Consider the following 15,265-nt stretch of genomic DNA (forward strand, 5'->3'; position numbering starts at 1 on the left):
TAAAAATAAACGGAATACAGCTATAAGCACAGGCCAAATTCTAGAGGAAAACCTGTTTCATTCTGCTTTCCAACATACACTGGGAGATGAATTCACCTTTAAAGCAGGAAAATAACCTATTAAAACAAGGCCACAACTACACTGGAGTTGCTTAACAAGATGACATTCAATGTTCTTGAGTGGCATGGTTACAGTTTGGACATAGTTCAGTTTGAAAATATATGGCAAGACTTGAAAATGGCTGTCTAGCAATGATCAACAAATCAACTTGACAGATCTTGAAGAATTTCTAAAAGAATAATGGGAAAATATTGTACAATCCAAGTATGCAAAGCTCTTTGAGACTTTTTGAGGCTCTTTGAGACTCTTTGAGACCCAAAAATACTTACAGCTGTAATCACAACCAAAGGTGCTTCTACAAAGAATTGACTCAGGGGTGTTTGCTTATGTAAATGAGATATTCCTGTATTTCATTTTTAATACATTTGCTAAATTTTCTAAAAACATGTTTACACTTTGAAATTCTGGGGTATTGTGTGTATATGTATTTTTATATTTAATCTATTTTGAATTCAAGCTGTAACAGTACAAAATGTGGAATAAGTCAAGGGATATGAATACACTGTATGTTCACTGGTTTTTTTCTGTGCACTGAGTGGTGTTCATTGAACTTTCTTCAATATCCTATACCAGGGTAGGGAGTTACTGCTGGTGCCAAAGCAATCAACACTATAAACAGATTGTTTTTCAAATCTGAAAAATGTGAGGCCATCAAAACATATGCCATTTAAAAATCTGCTTTGGTCATTATATTGCATCTTGGGGGGAAAAGAAAAGGAAGGGACATGGTATGACATGTTAACACAGGGAATGTAGAGAGAGTTCAAACTGACTGAACTGCCTCATTATTCCTTTCATATTGTATAATGATCATCCATCATTTATATCTGTATCAAAAAACAGGTCTTTGTACAATTGACTGTATATAAAAACGGACATATTTACAATACACAGGATAAAACATAATAGCTAAACAATATTTTTTGCAGCTTTTGTCAATTCTCAATTCTATTGCGACCCAATGCAATACATGTGAAATAAGCAATAAGTGTGCGCTGAGCCGCTATGTGTACATGGCAACATGTAGATACTCCAGTCTATGTTCCCTCTGTTTTCTCTTATCCTTTAACACACAAATACACGGTTTAGTAACAGGCTGATGCTGACCATTTCTGTGTCCCAAATCAGCCAAATGGCACCCTATTCCCTGTACAGTTGTGACCAGGGCCCACAGAACACTTAGGAAAGAGGGTGTCATTTGGGACACACCCAAAGTCTCAAAAATGAGACAAGCACTTTGATTATGATTTCCCATGCCAGAGTTCCACACACACCTTGTCCTTCTTAAACTCCTCATACTCTGGATTGTCGGTTGGTAGCTAGAGTCGGCATAGCAGACAAGAATTGGCCTGTAAAGATGCACAGCAAAGGTTAGGATTCTCCAAGGGTTATATATTGTTCAGGTAAATAGTAAATTCACATCAGAACCGACAGAATTGATCCGTGTGTGTGTCGATTCAGTGGCCCTCACCTTCCTTAACCAGGGCAGGATACAACCAGAGTGAAAGGGGTGTTTGCCGGGCATCTCACGCACTGTCTCCTGCTCCTCAAAATCCAGCAGACACACAGGACACTTCATCCCTTTGCTGGATGATGGGAGAGAGGGAGTTCAATCACAGACAATAGACTACACTTACAGACTACATTGGTTGTCGTGCAAGCAATTATAATGAATTCTTTTAATAATCATAAATATTTTTGAACGGGGTGGATCAGCTTCAACATTGCAAATAGATTGCTTCTTCTATGAATGTAATTGTAACGGCGTTCTTCGTTTGTAGAAAGAGAGTCGGACCGAAATGCAGCGTGGTGGTTAATCATGATCTTTAATGAAGAAAAAGTGACGATACATGAAATAACTTAATAAATACAAAACAACAAACGGAACGTGAAACCTAATACAGCCTATCTGGTGAAACTACACAGAGACAGGAACAATCACCCACGAAAGACAAAGCGAACTCAGGCTACCTAAATACGGTTCCCAATCAGAGGCAACGAGAAGCACCTGACTCTGATCGAGAACCGCCTCAGGCAGCCAAGCCTAACTAGACACACCCCTAAACATACCAATCCCAAATCTTATAAAACCCCAATACGAAACACAACACGTAAACCCATGTCACACCCTGGCCTGACCAAAATATATAACGAAAACACAAAACACTAAGACCAAGGCGTGACAGAACCCCCCCCCAAGGTGCGGACTCCCGGACGCACCTCAAAACCATAGGGAGGGTCCGGGTGGGCGTCTGTCATTGGTGGCGGCTCCGGCTCGGGATGTGGACCCCACTTCATTAATGTCCTAGTTCCTCCCCTTCGCGTCCTGGGATAATCCACCCTCGCTGCCGACCATGGCCTAATAGTCCTCACCCAGAACCCCACAGAACTGAGGAGCAGCTCGTGACTGAGGGGCATCTCGGGACTGAGGGACAGCTCGGGACTGAGGGGCAGCTCGGGACTGAGGGGCAGCTCGGGACTGAGGGGCAGCTCGGGACTGAGGCAGCTCGGGACTGAGGGGCAGCCCGGAACTGAGGGGCAGCCCGGAACTGAGGGGCAGCCCGGAACTGAGGGGAAGCCCAGTACTGAGAGGAAGCCCAGTACTGAGAGGAAGCCCAGTACTGAGATGAAGCTCAGGTAGGTAGTAGGCTCCGGTAGATCCTGGCTGGCTGGCGGATCTGGAAGATTCAGGTTGACTAGCAGATCTGGAAGATTCTGGTTGACTAGCAGATCTGGAAGATTCTGGTTGACTGGCGGATCTAGCTGCTCTATGCAGACTGACAGCTCTGACTGCTCCATGCAGGCTGACAGCTCCTTGCAGACTGGCAGCTCTTTGCAGACTGACAGCTCTGACTGCTCCATGCAGGCTGACAGCTCCTTGCAGACTGACAGCTCCTTGCAGACTGACAGCTCCCTGCAGACTGGCAGCTCCTTGCAGACTGACAGCTCTGACTGCTCCATGCAGGCTGACAGCTCCTTGCAGACTGGCAGCTCCTTGCAGACTGGCAGCTCCTTGCAGACTGGCAGCTCCTTGCAGACTGACAGCTCCTTGCAGACTGACAGCTCCTTGCAGACTGGCAGCTCCTTGCAGACTGACAGCTCTGGCTGCTTCATGCAGACTGACAGCTCCTTGCAGACTGGCAGCTCCTTGCAGACTGACAGCTCCTTGCAGACTGACAGCTCCTTGCAGACTGACAGTTCCCTGCAGACTGGCAGCTCCTTGCAGGCTGACAGCTCCTTGCAGACTGGCAGCTCCTTGCAGACTGGCAGCTCCTTGCAGACTGGCAGCTCCTTGCAGACTGACAGCTCTGACTGCTCCATGCAGGCTGACAGCTCCTTGCAGACTGACAGCTCCTTGCAGACTGGCAGCTCCTTGCAGACTGGCAGCACCCTGCAGACTGGCAGCTCAGGCTGCTTCAAACAGGCAGGAGGCTCCGGCAGCGCTGTAGAGAAGAAAGGCTCTGATAGCGCTGAACAGGCGGGAGACTCCGACAGCGCAGGAGAGGAGGAAAACGCTGGCTGCGCTGAACAGACAGGAGACTCCGGTAGCGCAGGAGAGGAGAAAGGCTCCGGCAGCGCTGGAGAGGCGGGAGACTCCGACAGCGCAGGAGGGAAGGAAGGCTCTGGCTGTGCTGAACAGGCGGGAGACTCCGACAGAGCAGGAGAGGCGAGGCGCACTGTAGGCCTGATGCGTGGTGCGGGCACTGGTGATACTGGAGCGAGGACACGCACAGGAAGCCTGGTGCGGGGAGCTGCTACCGGAGGACTGGTGTGTGGAGGTGGCTCTGGATAGACCGGACCGTGCAGGCGCACTGGAGCTCTTGAGCACCGAGCCTGCCCAAGCTTACCTGGCTCGATGCCCACTCTAGCCCGGCCAATAGGAAGGGCTGGTATGAACCGTACCGGGCTATGCACCCGCACTGGAAACACCGTGCGCTCCATAGCATAACACGGTGTCTGCCCGGTCTCTCTAGCCCACCGGAAAGCACAGGGAGTTTGCGCAGGTCTCCTACCTGGCATAGCCATACTCCCTGTAAGCCCCCCCCCCCAATAATTTTTTGGGGTTGCTTCTCGGGCTTCCTTGCCAACCATGTTCCCTCGTATCGCCGGCTCTTATCTCCTGCTGCCTCTGCTTCCTCCTTGGGGCGGCGATATTCACCAGGCTGAGCCCAGGGTCCTCTCCCGTCTAATATCATCTCCCAAGACCAGAAGTCCTTATATCGCTGCTCCTCTATGATTAACAGGGAGAGTTGGCTCAGGTCTGACTCCTGACTCTGCCACTCTCTCCCTGAGCCCCCCCCCCCCCAATAAATGTTTTGGGGTGACTTTCGGGTTTCGCTCTGCGCCGCCATGTTTTCCTTTTCGACTCCATTCGCCTATAGCCTTCTTCGCACTGCTCAAGCGAATCCCATGCGGGCTCCTGCACTCTCTCTGGGTCGGCCGCCCACCTGTCGATTTCTTCCCACGTCGTATACTCCATGCCATTGCTGTCCATAACGTCCTCCTTTCGCTGCTCCTGCTGTCGCTGCCTGTTACCACGCCGCTCGGTCCGTATGTGGTGGGTGATTCTGTAACGGCGTTCTTCGTTTGTAGAAAGAGAGTCGGACCGGACTCAGGCTACCTAAATACGGTTCCCAATCAGAGGCAACGAGAAGCACCTGACTCTGATCGATAACCGCCTCAGTCAGCCAAGCCTAACTAGACACACCCCTAAACATAGCAACCCAAATCTTATAAAACCCCAATACGAAACACAACACGTAAACCCATGTCACACCCTGGCCTGACCAAAATATATAACGAAAACACAAAACACTAAGACCAAGGCGTGACAGTAATATTCTGAATCATTTCCAATCCCACATATTTTTTAAAATAAATATATTATATTAAATATATATATTTAAAATGTTGATATTTAATGCAGGGCCGACAGACAAGTTTCTTACTTTCTCCCCCTTCTACTTGCCTTTTCCATTTTTTTGCGGTAATGCTGCAATTAGTTGGTTGTAATTTTGGATAGAGCAGACATTTCCATATATTTTGTTAGCTTGCATGTGTGACATACTGTAACTCCACCAGTCCTTTATATGATATAACTTACCAAGATTACACCGTACATTTTCAAAAAATCCATTTGAGTTTATCCATAATATATGTTGTGTCTTTTTGTTAAGATATTTTATCAAGGTTTAAGATAAATTATTAAATAATTCTACCCATAAACTTAACCATTAGGATTATAGGTTATTATAGGTTAATTGAATTTAAATTGAATTGGTTAATGAACACATCTTTGATTTGATGTTCTAAAAATGTTTAGAATTGATCAATAATAGGAGCTTCGCTATTCCAAACTGGTTTTGTGGGTTACCTGTATGACCAATATACAAGGGTTTGTGTGTGGCAGGTCCGAAATGACCTGAGGTAAGGTGCGCTACCATAAATCAAATATCTTAATAGATCCGGGCCTTGCAAGCCATGAAGGTTATTAAGGGTGGGATATAGTAGGTGTTGTTAGATAGGACGGTCGTTTTGTACAAATAGGACAGCCATTAATTAAAAAGACATACCTAAATAAAGTCCTAACCTAAGTGGTAAAACAGGAGAGGATATAAACTAGGCCTGGTGAGAAGGAAAGGTAATTCTATGCGAACAGGATAACTGCACCTATTCAATACTGAAATAAATAATATCCAAAAAAGGAGAAGAGGGAAACCTAATGTAGCGGAGTGAGATACGAGATATTGGGGTACTTTCTAAAACCACCCGAGGTTAACTAGGGATGTATGGCCCCTGGGTAATAGCTTATAGTTGTGCAAGTGAGATATAATGTCCGATTGACAGCCAACGCTATAGATAAAGTTTCCAGAAAGGAGAAACACATAGAAATTTATACACATAGATTGTAACTTGGTAACCGTTACATAGATAATAGAAATATATACACCTAGATTGTGAGAATATACTGTAGAATATAACTATAGTATTTGGATAGCGGTAGAAAAGAACACACACATAGAAGGTAAAAAGCACATACACATAGAAGAAGATGAGACAGAAAAAGGATTGGGCGGCTGTAAAAGGAAAAGGGGAACCCCAGGACAGGGGGCAGCGGTGGTTTTACAGTGGGCTGTAGATAGAAAACGAGAGAGCGAGAGTAAGGAGAATCATCGCCGGAGAGATGCCTTGACCTTTAAGTTAGGGCTATTTTTTGGGAATTGTCTCGGTGCCGGAATCTGTGAGTCTGTGAAATAAGAAAGGAGAGAAAAGGGTTACTGTTTAAATAGATAAACATATATATATTTAAGAACATACAAAGCAGCACAGATACCTCTTAAACTAGATAAGACACTTGGCAATGAATTGATACAGGATAGACATGAATGGACGCCCAAGGGAGAATTGGACATGTGGAAAATGAAAGGGGCGCTCCTACATGATAATGTCAGAACATAAGGATAATTTACTAATCTTACCTAAATCATTGTTTAGAGTAGGCAAGGTTGTTACCTGGGCAGAGCCAGGTATCAAGGGGGGGGGGGTTGGGTAAGTTGTGGTCTAGGATAGGACGGGGCCTAGGGAGGCCTAGGATAGGACACTTTGTGGCCTATTGGATAATAAACTAATGTAAAAAAAATCTAGCTAACAAGTAGGCATAGAAGTTAAAGATATAATCAGATAGAACAAATGAGAAACTGTTTGTTAACCAAACCTGTATGTCCAAGATTTTATGCACTACAGGTGAATTACAGGAGAAGGTGATTCACTCAATCCAGTCCCTGAGGAGAATAGACAGGAAGCAGCCCCCATTGGGAGGGGTCATACCAAGTACTCCTGGTGACAGCCTTCGTGGTGAGAATACCTGAAAGAGCTACTTGGGTTCATATCACACACTGAAAAAGGGTAAGACACACTGACACTGTCGAACAATCACAGTGTTAGAGAGGAGAACCATAACCAACAGGGTTCGGGGATCATCTCTCTAATGAAGATTCCCTGATCCAGTCTTGTCATCCCTGTGGGCGTTCATAGAAGTGAAAGTGTGGGCTGGCCTCTAGCTGAGGATATGTTCTCCGGGAAAGGGTGGGGCTTTACAGGAGTGCTGATTGGTCTGAGCTGTCTTATTGTGGGAGCAATATTCCTAAATATACCAAGACCCATCCGAGAAGGCCAAAGAGGGAAACTTGACACATAGTTAGACAATGAGGATTTTGTTTTAAAACCTCTTGACACTACCCATCCCTGTCGCGGGATCATTTTCGTCAGCAACCGCTGAATAGCATAGCGCCACAGTCAAATAATATTACAAAAAAATATTCATATTCATGAAATCACAAGTGCAATATTGCAAAACACAGCTTAGCCTTTTGTTAATCCACCTGTCGTCTCAGATTTTGAAATTATGCTTTACAGCGAAAGCAATACAAGCGTTTGTGTAAGTTTATCGATAGCCCAGCGTAGCATTATGTACACTTAGCATCAGGAAGCTTGGTCACGAAAATCAGAAAAGCAATCAAATTAGCTGTTTACCTTTGATGATCTTTGGATGTTTTCACTCACGAAACTCCCAGTTACACAACAAATGTTCCTTTTGTTCCTTAATTAACCTAGCATAAGAGATCACTTGATCTGGATAAACCAGAAGTGAGAGTGGGATTGGGAAGGATGTCTCAGTGGAGTTCTATGTAGACCAAATGCGGTCTCTGACTCCTTGGCAGTCTAGGACTATGAGCCATTATGGAAGATATCTGTGCAAGTCCCTGTGTAGTTCATGGAAACAGGTTATAGCTCACACTGAGAGAGAGGGCTACATAAATCCACGTACCCTGTATGGAAGAAGATGGAGTGTAGTGAAAGTAAGGGTTTCAGTTGATAACCTAGTGCCATTCCGGGTAGAAGAAGTTAGAGCAGATGATAGCTCTATAGTCAGCCAGAATAAAGCAGAGCCCCTGACAAAGCAGAAACTGACCCAGAGCCAAGGGCCGGTGTGGATAGTTCAGATGAAAGATCTGAAGGAAGTGATTGAGGTGGAAACGGGTTATGGGGATTCTAACCTATGGGTAGGAGTTGTGAGAAAGGTTCTCATTTCTAGGACTCTGGAGAAATCGATGACAGAATAGATGGTGAGATACGGACCGATTCCAAGCTCTGACTAGTGGGATGAAGAATACAGACTTCCAGGCCTAAGAGAAGGCTCGGTGTCTTTTAATTATGAGGAGCCAATGTTGGATGAGACTGTTTTCAATTTTTTATTAAAGGCTGTTCATTTCATGAAGATTATGATGAAGATCCTAAACCGGAAGTGTTATAATTGGATATAGGCGTAGAACAGTCATTGCTGAGGAATTGAATGTAAATACATGTATCGTTTTGGTGTATTCTTGTATAAAAAGGAATGTTTCCATATAGTGTTTGATATGTCAGTATGAATTATTTAGTCATTAAGGGTGGATTGTTAAGATATTTTATCAAGGTTTAAGATAAATTATTAAATAATTCTACCCAGAAACTTAACCATTAGGATTAGAGGTTATGTAGCATGAACAAGGAGTAATTAAAATTAATAAACACAGCTCCAACTACGTTGGAGGGGGGAAGAGAGGAATGCATGTGTGTGCCTAAAGTAAGCAAAGATAATCCTTAACCTATGTTTAAACTGACTCAGCTATAACTCTGTGGCGATAAAATAAGACAGCGAGAGCCCCTCCAGGTTTTCCGTATCTGGGGGGGACTGGAACTGTCTGCTAAGTGGTATTAAACTGTGGTGAGACTTCAGGAGATAATCCAGATATAGTGTGCGTTAGTGGGTTGAAATGGACTTTTGAATCTGCTTTGTCCTTGTCGGAGAGGAGGAGGGACATTAAAAAACGCTATGACGTCACATGTGATATATAAACTGATGTACATGGTATTTTAACCAGCACTCTCGGGAATAAATGCTATTGGCTAATTTTGGTAGACTGGTCTGTGTCTATTTTATGCAAATAAGGATCTTACAAATTCTTAGAAACAGACAGTGTGATTTAAATTGAATTGGTTAATGAACACATAAGAACTAAATTCATCCAACACTTTTCTGACATTTGGATGTAAGTATAGCTTTTGTATGACTATCATTTAAAAAACAAGTCATTAGGTGTAGGCAAATAAGTAAACTGGGATATAAATAAAGAGTTAATCAGGGTGATTTTCTTTCACAATAGACAACTATTTTCCATTCCATGGTAGCCAGATATTATCTATTTTTGCTAACTTTCTATAAAATGTATTGTTGTGAGATCATTTCTTTCGGAATATAAATACTGAGTATGACCACCATTTTATTGGTAATATACACAGTAATGTAAAAGTTGAATTTGTTTGTGATCCAATACCTCATATAGTACACTTATCATAATTTGGTTGTAATCCAGAGAGGTTAGGAAAATTATCTAGATCCTCTATGAGGCTATGGAGGGATCCAAATTGTTTATTTAAAATAAAACATGAATCATCTGCGTACAATGACACCTTTGTTTTTAAGCCCTAGATTTCCAGCCCGTTGATATTATTGTTGGATCTGATTTGAATAGCTAACATTTCGATGGCCATAGTAAATAGATATGCCGATAGTGGACAACCTTGTTTTACTCCTTTTGACAGTTTAATACTTTCTGAGAAGTAGCCAACTGAAATGTATTACCACATGAGACAGCACATTATTGTTGTCTCCTTTTTGAAGAGACAGTAGCCTATAATCCCCAAAGGTTTTTCACAGCTAAAGAGGGTAGTTTATGCAGGCAGCAGGGTTCACCTGCTTGCTCTGAGGATATGACAACCACAGGTAAGGTTTGGACTGCTGTTTTAGCAGCTGGAGGAGGAAGATGCTGTAATATTCATATGTGTAAACATACTGAATTGTAATTGGATGCATTTTACCGCCATATCATACTGTGCTATGATTGGTTAAGACCACCCAAATGGTTAGGTCATGGTCAGTTTGATCCTGGTTGGCGATATGTGAACATGCTAGTTATAGCTAGCTAATAAAGAGCTACGTTAAGAAATATCCTGTAGTACTGCATTTTATTATTTTGTACAAAGTGTACAAAACAAGACATTGTGTCAGAGTAAAAGGTCTTAAAAGATGGATTTTTCTGGAGTTCCTCGAATGGACTGGGAGTCTACAAACTTACCCGACGCATGGCGTAAGTACAAACAGCATGTGGAGCTAATGTTCACTGGTCCTCTGAAGGACAGAGGAGAAGAGGAACAATGCAGCTACCTGCTCCTCTGGATCGGTGAAAAAGGGAGAGATATTTACAACACATGGACACTTACCGAGGCTGAATCAAAGGTACTGAAAACATACTACGATCGTTTTGAAGCATATCTTGTGCCGAAGACCAATACGATTTTCGCTAGGTACAAAGGTTAGGTTCCATGAGAAAGTACAGGGAGCTAGCGAGTCTTTTGAACAGTTTGTGACAGAGCTGCATCTGCTTGTGAAAGACTGTGATTATGCAAACAAGGATGAGATGGTCAGGGACCGTATTGTATTTGGAATACACTCACCGCGAGTGAGAGAGAATGTTGGGTCTGAGGTAACGCTGGACAAAGCTATCGACATAGCCAGATCTAACGTGCTAGCACAGGCTCAGATGAAAACCATTTCGCGCGGCAGCACGAGCGCATCACGTGAACAAGCAGTGCATGCAGTCAGGCAGACATCAAAGCACACCTCCGGTGCACAGAGAGCGCGTTTTAGAACGGAGAGAGACGAAACTCCAAAACAGAGCGACACAGACTCAAAACGCCCCACAACATGTGGATATTGTGGATACAAAGTGCATGGCGAACAAGGAAGTTGCCCAGCTAAAGGGAAACAGTGTACTAAATGTGGAAAATGGAATCACTTTGCAAAAGTGTGCAGAGCTTACCGTGGAAAAACAGTACACACAGTGAGTGAAGATGAAATGTCAATCAAAGAGTCAAACGCTGATGAACTGTTTATTGATTCAGTAACACAGAAAAGTCAAATATCAGAGACAGAGCAAGCCTTTGCTGACATTGAGATAGGAACACAAGGCACAAAGCTAAAGTTCAAACTGGACACTGGTGCACAAGTAAACATTATTCCTCTGAATAAGTTTCACAGCTTGACATCTGAATGCGAGCTACAGCCCACCACGTGCAGACTGACTAGTTATGGTGGTGAACAGCTCCCAGTAAAAGGCCCATGCACTTTCAAATGCAAATACAAGGAAAGTGACATGATGTTGGACTTTTATGTTGTTGACACTGGAACACCAGCAGTGCTAGGTCTTAAAGCATGTTTAGACAGAGACCTCATCAAGCTAGTTTTATCTGTGACAGTGTCACGTTCTGACCTTAGTTCTTTTATTATGTCTTTGTTTTAGTATGGACAGGGAGTGAGTTGGGTGGGTTGTCTATGTTCGTTTTTCTATGTTGTGTTTTGCGTTTGGCCTGGTATGGTTCTCAATCAGAGGCAGGTGTTGTTAGTTGTCTCTGATTGAGAATCATACTTAGGTAGCCTTTTTTCACCTGTGTTTTGTGGGTGATTGTTTTCTGTGTCTGTGTGTTCCACACGGAACTGTTTCGGTTTTTGTTTCAGTCTTTCACTTTGTTATTTTGTATTTGTATAGTGTTCAGTTTGTATTATTAAAATGGACACATACCACGCTGCAAATTGGTCCGACATCTCTTACTCCTCATCAGAGGAAGACGAATCCCGTTACAGACAGCACCAGTAGAGACAGACAATTTACTGGAGGAGTTTGCTGATGTTTTTACAGGAATAGGATTATTCCCAGGAGAATGTACCATTCACCTTGACCCAGACGCAACCCTTGTGGTCTACCTACCGAGAAAGATTCCCCTTGCTCTCCGTGCCCGTCTGAAGAAAGAGTTGGAGAGCATGGAGCAATCTGACATAGTCACCAAGGTTACAGAACCGACTGACTGGGTAAACGCATTAGTGGTGGTGGAGAAACCACGCACAGGCAAGCCCCGAGTATGTCTCGACCCAAGAGACTTGAACAAGGCTATCAAACGCCCCCATTACCCTTTACCGACTAGTATCACACACAAGCTAGCGGGAGCACACTACTTCAGCGTCATGGATGCTAGATTAGGCTACTGGGATATCAAGCTTACAGAAGAGTCATCTAAGCTCACAACATTCAACACACCGTGTGGACGCTACAGGTTCCGTCGCCTGCCTTTTGGGATTATCTCAGCCCAAGACGAGTTTCAGTGAAAGATCGACGAAGTGTACGAAGGCCTCGACGGAGTTGTGGCAATTGTGGACGACATCCTTGTCTATGGTCGGACTCCACGCGATGCTGCAAAGGTCTTGCGAGAGAGGAGTCCGGCTCAACCCCGAGAAGAGCACAGTCGGTGCTACAGAGGCCAGCTACTTCGGACATCTTCTCACAGCGACTGGAATCAAGCCAGATCCACAGAAAATCTTAGCCATAAAAGAAATGGAGCCACCAAAGAACCGTGCAGAGCTGGAAACAGTGCTTGGCATGGTCAACTACTTAGCCAAGTTCGCACCCAGCCTCTCCAACGCTAATACACCCCTGCGTCAACTGCTAAAGCAGTCCAGTGAGTTTCTCTGAGACAAGCAACACGACATTGCTTCCCAGAATGTGAAAGACTTGATCACAAGAGAACCAGGACCAATCCTTGCCTACTACAACCCTGACAAAGAGCTCAGACTCCAAGTGGACTCGTCGAAGTATGGACTAGGTGCAGTGCTACTGCAAGAAGGAAAGCCCATTGGCTATGCTTCCAAATCTCTCAGAGACTGTGAAATCAACTACGCTCAAATCGAAAAGGAGCTCTACGCCATTCTGTTGTGTAAACGTTTCCATCAGTACATATATGGACGACAAGTCATTGTGGAATACGACCACAAGCCCCTTGAGTCAATTATGAGGAAACCACTAGCCGCAGCCCCGCCAAACTACAGGGAATGATCTTTCAACTGCAAAAATATGACTTCACAATCACTCACCGTCCAGGCAAAGACATCCCTGTCGCAGACACACTCTCCAGGAAGTTTCTTACCTATAAAGGAGCCTCAGTGAAGGCATGGACATGCAAGTGCACACTGTGTACAGCAACGTACCAGTTAGTGACACAAAACTGAAGGAAATCCAAGCAAAAACAGAAGAGGACTCACAACTCGCACAGCTGAAGAAAGTCATACAGGATGGATGGCCTCAGGAGAGGAGAAATGCCCCCACAGAGTCTCAGAATTCTGGAAACATCGTGATGAACTATCACAGATCAACGGAATAATTTTCAAAAGAGAGAAAATCATTATTCCTACCAGTCTCAGAGAAGAGATTTTGACAAAGATCCATGCTGGACACATGGGCATGGAAAAGTGGAAACAGAGAGCATGGAACATTTGTTTTGGCCTGGAATGTGCAAACAAATAGAGGACATTGTTGGTAAATGCGCCATATATCTTGAACTACGCCCCTCAAATACCAAAAAGCCAATGTTACCTCACTGTATCCCAGACCGACCCTGGCAGGTCGTGGCAACCGATCTGTTCACCTGGAACAACGAGGACTACATCGTAACAGTGGACTACTACAGCAGATACTTCGAACTCGACAAGCTTCACAGCACCACATCTGCAGCTGTGATACACAAGCTGAAAGCAGCCTTTGCCAGGTATGGCATTGTAGAGACTTTAATAGCCAACAAATAAAATGAGTTTGAATCCTTCACAAAAGCATGGGAGTTCACACGTCACCACAAGCCCACATTACCCTCAAAGTAATGGCCTTGCTGAAAAATCTGTGCCGATTGCTAAATCACTCATGGACAAAGCAAAAGCAGACAAGAGAGACCCCTACCTCAGTCTCCTTGAATACTGCAACACTCAAGTTGACAACTTCAAATCCCCAGCCCAGCTGTTGATGAGCCGCAGACTTCGCTCAAACCTTCCCAGCACCAACCAGCAGCTGCAACCTGAGGTCGTCAGCTACAAGGAAACGTGCACGGATACAACAACAACAAAAGCGATACTACGACAGATCAGCTAGACCACTGCCACCACTGATCGACGGAGAGTCAGTTAGAATCCAGAAGCATGGCCTCTGGAAGCCAGCAGTCGTCATCCAGCCAGCTGACACTGAACGTTCATATCACGTCCGCACCGCAGAAGGAGCGGTGTACCGCCGCAATCGTCGTCACCTACTGAACACAAAAGAACAACACACTGATGAGATGAACTGTTCCCCTGAAAGAGAACGTGATGGACTAAACACACACAGCACAACATACACCATACTGACCTGCAACACCACAAGAGCTGTTGACTGACACAGAAGCATGCTCAGCATCATATCGCTCAAGGTCAGGAAGAGAGGTCAAGCCCAGAGCTGTCCTAGTCCTGTGAAATGTCAAAGGATGTAGGTGGATCGCTGCCCTAAAAGAGTTCCAGACTGTTAACTTGTTATTGGAAGTTCACTTGAAATGCTTTGGTATTGTATTTGTTTGAAATGTTAAGATGTTATTTCTACAGTGAAAACTGAGTTGCTGAATCCCTTGTTTGAAAAGTAACAGTATGTTGGATTATTGTTTCAGAGTCTATGTTGATTCAGTTGGTATAGTATGCAATATAAATGGTTACTTACCTTGAGTTCAAACTACAGAGCATGTATTCAAAAGCAACCCTTAGAATATGTTTTTAAAAAATGTTTTAAAAGAAGGGGGATGTAATATTCATGTGTAAACACACTGAATTGTAATTGGATGCATTTTACCGCCATATCATACTGTGCTATCATTGGTTAAGACCACCCAAATGGTTAGGTCATGGTCAGTTTGATCCTGGTTGGCGATACGTGAACATGCCAGTTATAGAAATATCATGTAGTACTGCATTTTATTATTTTGTACAAAGTGTGCAAAACAAGACAGATGCTGGTCCCAGTCTGAATGCTCTTGAGTCAATGTCCAGGCCCTGCATCAAAGACCTACACAGAGGTCAACAGGCATTCAGTGGCAGTGATGCAAAATACAGACTGGATTGTGTTTTGCCAGAAGACACAGACCCTACACATGTATACACTGCACTATGGGTCGGCATGTATACACTGCACTATGGGTCGGAATG

General features: G+C 44.1%; 1 pseudogene; it reads right to left on the reverse strand.

Moving 5' to 3' along the window:
* Positions 1-587: 587 nt before the first annotated feature.
* LOC116360620 (E3 ubiquitin-protein ligase RNF181-like) lies at positions 588-10,307 on the reverse strand (annotated as a pseudogene).
* Between the last annotated feature and the right edge of the window lie 4,958 nt (positions 10,308-15,265).

Source organism: Oncorhynchus kisutch, linkage group LG3 (assembly GCF_002021735.2).
Source record: "Oncorhynchus kisutch isolate 150728-3 linkage group LG3, Okis_V2, whole genome shotgun sequence".
In the NCBI taxonomy this organism is placed as follows: Eukaryota; Metazoa; Chordata; class Actinopteri; order Salmoniformes; family Salmonidae; genus Oncorhynchus; species Oncorhynchus kisutch.